This window comes from Balaenoptera ricei, chromosome 6 (genome assembly GCF_028023285.1).
Source record: "Balaenoptera ricei isolate mBalRic1 chromosome 6, mBalRic1.hap2, whole genome shotgun sequence".
Lineage (NCBI taxonomy): Eukaryota > Metazoa > Chordata > Mammalia > Artiodactyla > Balaenopteridae > Balaenoptera > Balaenoptera ricei.
The window spans coordinates 122,714,290-122,720,289 of record NC_082644.1 but is presented as its reverse complement, the minus strand read 5'-3'; positions in this window follow the sequence as shown (position 1 = coordinate 122,720,289).

Sequence of the window (6,000 nt, the reverse complement as noted above, 5' to 3'; positions counted from 1 at the left end):
ACAAAGCAAAGCAAAGACAGTGAAGGGTCACTTAATTCACCTGGTTGGCTATTTTGACTGTTACTGTGAAATTCTAGAATTATTTCCCCTTTCGGGAGAAAGAAATTCCAGCATGATATTTTCTGAGCCGTCTCAGCTTAATAAATGAATAGGGGCGGAGAGACTAAGGAGGGAAGTGTGGGTATCTCTCAGGGGCCTAAACGAAAAGGAACAGGTTCAGAGACAGGACCCTGTTGAGGTTCCTCAGAGACCCCCACTATTTGGATCACTTTCATGCTCCGAGGCAGGGGCTGCTTTACCGCAGTTGAACTGAGAGTGTGGCTCTGGTGCCAAAAGAGATTCATTCCCAATCTGGAGAGTTGTTTTTCTGAGCTGATGAAGAGGGAGGGTTGGGAAGAACCCCTGTGGTTCCTTGGAGCCCCATCGTTGGGGGTGAGGAGGGCGTTGGAAAGGCTGGTTAGAGGGCTGAAGGCACTTGAAGCACTTACACTTGTGACAGTCTTTTTCCCAAAGTCCTGGCTTTTTGCGATAATAGCAGGAACTAGGAGGGTTTGGGTTTTGTTTAGGGACCTTCATTTGCTGGAGTTGAAATTAATCTTTTTTTTTTTTTGAAATTAATCTTTTAAGTGACTCATCTAGGGTGTGAGTGAGCTGATCTGCCAGATTAACTAAATACGGAGTGGACATAGTTTCCCATTCCATCCTGCTCCTTTTAACTAAAAGGAAAGATCTTCATTCAGCCCATTAATAAACAGAGTTAAAGGCTACCCTAATGGACTCAACATCTGAAGGAAGACCAGAATTTTTTTTTTTTTAAACTACCTGAAGTTGATTGTAATAGTCATGAGCAGTTCATCCGATTTTTGTGCGCAAGCCTGAATCTTGTTCCCAACAACAGGCTGAGGACAGGCTATTATGATTGCTTGGCGGGATCCTCCAGCAGGTGTGCTCGCCTCTTGCCGAAAGTTGGGGGTTGTTTCTCTAAATCCCTTTCAGGATGTTCCCATCAGGCAAGTTTCATTCAATGTTTGGCTTGACCCCCATCCACAAGCATATAGATCTGGGGAAACCAGGCTGGTATGTTTGGATAATGATGTTAAATTCTTCAGCAAACTTGTGGGGTTTCTCACTGACTTTAGGATACTCTTTTAGGGCTCTCAATTTAGCCTTAGTCTAGGGAACATAAACTTGGGGTTTGTTGGGATCCTCAGAAGACTTAAGTTTAAAGGGGCAGGTCCTGAATTAATGGTTACCGGGGGGAAGGATGGGGAAGAAGGATAGATTGGGAGTTTGGGATTGACATGTACACACACTGCTATATTTAAAATAGATGACCAACAAGGACCTACTGTATAGCACAGGGAACTCTGCTCAATGTTCTGTAATAACTGAAATGGGAAAAGAATTTGAAAATGAATAGATACATATATATGTATAACTGAATCACTTTGCTGTACACCTGAAACTAACACAACATTGTTAATCAACTATGCTCCAATATAAAATAAAATTTTAAAGAATAAATACAGAGGCAGATTCTAACAGGTTCAGAGGAGGAAGTTGGGAGAGGTTTAGGGAAGCACAGTGAGAGAATTAGAATGAGACAGCGGAGGGCAGAAGGAAAGAGGAAGATAGCACGGGGGCGGGGGGTGGTGCTGAGCACAGGGGCTGCTTTGTCCAGAGACAGGAGATGGGGGCCAGGGGGAGAGTCCTCAGAAGCCATTTTTCCTTCAATTGTTTGTTTGCCTCAGTTAATTTAAAAATTTTATTTTTCTAAGAGGCAATTTCAGAATCTTGATGATGTTTAGAAGCCTCAAAATACCAATCAAAATAGGAATCCCATTTAGTTTTGAAAATTTGTAGAGCCATGGCTGTCCAATTCATCTTTAAGAAAAGCTTGGAAAATTTAAAAGTTCCCCATAATGACCATCAGTGTTATAAATTACTTTGGGTTAAGTTGGTCCATTTAATTAGAAATGTGCATGAGATGGAATCCTCTGGTAGTCCAGTGGTTAGGACTCTGTGCTCTCACTGCCAAGGGCCTGGGTTCAATCCCTGGTCAGGGAACTAAAATCCCACAAGCCACACATGGCACGGCCAAAAAAAAACCCCCAAAACCACAAACAGACAAAAAAGAAATGTGCCTGAGGAAGGACCACAGTTTTTAACATAAAACTGGCTGAAGGGGGTGGAGGGGGCACTGTCAAAACATTTAGATTGCTGGGATCCCTTTTCTTAGAGGTTTTTCTCTAGAGCAAAGGAAATAAATTTTTAAACAGCACAGTTCCTATAGAAATAACCCAGTTCCAAAGGAATTGGACCAAAGGCTTAGCAGTGCAGTTTCAGTAGGAACAGCCTTATTTCAAGAGACAGGCCAAAGTGCCAAACAAGTACTCCCAGAAAGGACAAAGCCTTTAAAGAAAGGATGAAGTCTTCCCAAAAAAGCAGATCTCAAATACAGCCTGGAGAGCTTCAAAACACAAAAAGAGTGGGGTTTGAATCCTGGAGAAAACTTACCCTCAAACTCCAGGGTCAGCAAGAAAGTAGTGAGCTCAATAGGCTCTGCAAGTCCACACCTGTTTGCTCACTGCCTTGGAGTTATCAGGGGTCTTCTCTGGATCCCTCTTCTGACACCAAGTAATGTTGACCTAAATCAATGAAACCATCAGTTATATTACCAGCAAAAATGGTTTATTTGAGAACAGCATAGAATTGCAATTCAAGGTACGCAATCTATGGTGTACCACAGGTAAGTTCGGAGAACAAAGGAGAGGAACTTTCTTTTATAGAGGAGAAGGAGGAGTTGGGAGGGGCTGTTCTAAACAAAGAGTCCATTGGAGGAAACTGAGAGTTGGAAGTATGGTGACTTTTCACTGGCTGAGCTGTGCTGGTGAAGTAAAGACAGTCTCAGATGAAGGAAAACTAAGAGAATCTGTAGGCAGCAGACCTGCTCTAACGGGACAATTAAGGGAGATTCTTCAGACAGACATCAAATGATACCAGAAGGAAACTTGGAACACCAGGATTAAGGAAGAGCAACAGAAGTGATGCATATCATAGACTATTCTCCTCTCAAGTTCTCTAAAATATGTTGGACAATGAAAGCAAAAGTTACAGCATTGTCTAGGGGGGATTTCAATGTCAGTGTGATGTATAAGACAACTATAACGTGAAAGGTCGGGGGAAAAGAGACCAATGTGGTGTGAAGAGGTCTCCAACTGAAGTGGTAAATACTGATTACAAACAGACTGTAAAAAGTGATGTATGTATTTTGAATTCCCTAGAAAAACCAGTAAGATTTTATACAAAACAGATATAGTCAAAATCATAAGAGAAAAATTTTAATGGCATATGAAAAAAAATATTCAAATAACACAGAAGAAGGCAGGAAAGGGGAAAGGAGGAATGAAAAAAAAAAACACAAAAATAATAAAATGCTAGACCTAAATTCAAATTACCGTTTTGAATTGAATTGCCAAATACCAATTGACTTACCAAATTCAAATTATCCATATTACACTAGGTGTAAACGGATTTCTCTCATAGCCTAGGAAAGTGCAAGGGTTTTAGGAACTGAGAACCAGAGACAGATGAAGACCAAATATATATTTCTCATTGTAAATCACAATATCTAAATCTGTTTACAAGAAACTTACTTCAAATATAATGATAAAGTAGATTAAGGTAAAAGGATGAAAGATGATATACCATGCAAATACTAATCAAAAGAAGACAGGAGTGAGTGGTTTTGTTAATATCACACAACGTAAACTTTAGAGCAAAGCGAATTACCCGGGATAAAGAGGGACATTACATATTGAGAAAAGGGACAATTCTTCAAGAAGCCATAGCAATTCTAAAGGTAGGCACCTGAAAACAGAGCTTTAATAGAAAAAAAATTTTGAAGCAAAAATTGACAACTGGAAGTAGAAATAGACAAATCCACAATTACAGTTGGAGTCAGCAGTACTTCTCTCTCAGTAATAGATAAAACTAGTAGACAGAAGATCAGCAAGGATATAAAATAAGTGAACAATACTATCAACCAACTGGACATAATGACATTTACAGCACACTCCACACAACAGCAACAGAATGTATATTCTTCTCAAGTGCACATGGAACATTCACCAAAATAAGGCATAGCTTGATTTAAAAAAACAAACCTTAGCAAATTTAAGATAATCAAAAACATACAAAGCATGTCCTCTGACTATAATAGAATTAGAGTAGAAATCAATAAGAGAAAAATGTCAGGAAAATCTTTAATCACTTGGGAATTAAACACCACAACCCTAAAATAATCCATGGATCAAAGAGGAAGTCTTAAGGGAAACTTAAAATATTTTGAACTGAATGAAATTAAAATACAGCATGTAAGAAAATTGAGAGATGCAGCTAAAGCAGTGCTTAGAGGGAAATTTATAGTACAAATGCTTACATTAGAAAAGAAGAAAGGTCTCAAGTCAATAATCTAAGCTTCCATCTCAAGAAATTAGAAAATGATGAGCAATATAGACCCAAGTCATGCAGAAGAAGGGAAATAAATATAAGAGCAAAAATCAAAAGAATGTGGAAACCAAAAAACAAAAGAAAAAAAATTGTGAAAAAGCTGATTCTTTGGAATGATCAATAAAATTGATAAACCTCTAGCAACACTGGGGAAAAAAAAAAATTGCAGACACAAATTACCAGTATCAGGAACGAAAGAGGTCTGTCACTACAGACATCACAAAAGGATAGGAAAGGAATGCTCTGAATAACTCTGTTGACATAAATTCAATAGCTGGAGTGAAATGGACCAAGTCCTCAAAAGCCACAAGCTACCAAAACTCACTCAGCATGAACTAGATAGCTTGAATAGCCCTATCACTACTAAAGAAATTAAATCTATAGTTAAATATCTTCTGAAAAAGAAAGTCTCATAGTTTCACTGGCAAATTATACTAAACATTTAAAGAAGAAATACAAAGTCTACAAATCCCTTCCAGGAAATAAAAGGGGAAGGACAACTTCCCAACTTGTTTACCAGTCCAGCATCACCCCAGTACTGAAACCAGCACTAAAAAGAAAACAACAAACCCTTGTGAACATAGCTGCAAAAACCCTCAACAGATACAATTATTCTTATTCTCTGAAGTAGTTCTGTTCTATGAAGTCACTGCAAACTCCAAGTTAGCCAACACCGAACCACTGCTCCCCAGGGGAGATAGAGGCTCAGGTTCCTGAAAGCACAAAAGCACAAAAAACATGGCACGAAACAGACCGTGAAAAGGACGCTTGTTTACAGCAAGAGCTGAAACAAGAAGGCAGTGTCGCCTTGTTCAACCTCAGCTGAGGACATGCACATCAAGTCACTCAAACTTTTTGCTGCTCTGTTCATGTCCACAGATGACCACGGAAGCACTGCAAGTATTGATTTGGGGATTACAAAAAACTTCTGAGGTTAGTAGGCAAAATTGCAAATACAAAATCCACAAATAATGAGACCTGACTGTGTCAACAAATAAAATCCAGTGATATATAAAGAAAACAATGCACCACAACCAAGGGAAGTTTATCCTGAGAATGTATGGCTGGTTCAGTATTCAGGAAAATCAGTCAGTGTATATCACCACACTGAGTGTCCAAAGAAGAAAAATCACACGAACATATTAATGGATGAAGACAAAGCACGTGACGAAATACAGCGCTCATTCGTGACGAAAACTCTAGCAAACTAGAAGGGAACTTCCGCACCCTGACAAAGGGCATCCGCGTAACACCAACAACTAACAGACACTGTGCTTCATGGTGGACGACAATTCAGGCTGGGAACAAGGCTCGGGTGTGCGGTCATCACCCTACTTCGTGCACCTGGGAGTCTTGGCCAGGGCAGTAGGTGAGAAAGAGGAAGAAGAGGCACACACGAGAGGAGGAGATGCCGCTGTCGTGTTTAGAGACCACACGACTGTCTGCGTCAGAAACTCCAGGGAATCTACACAAACTCCTGGGGCTAAT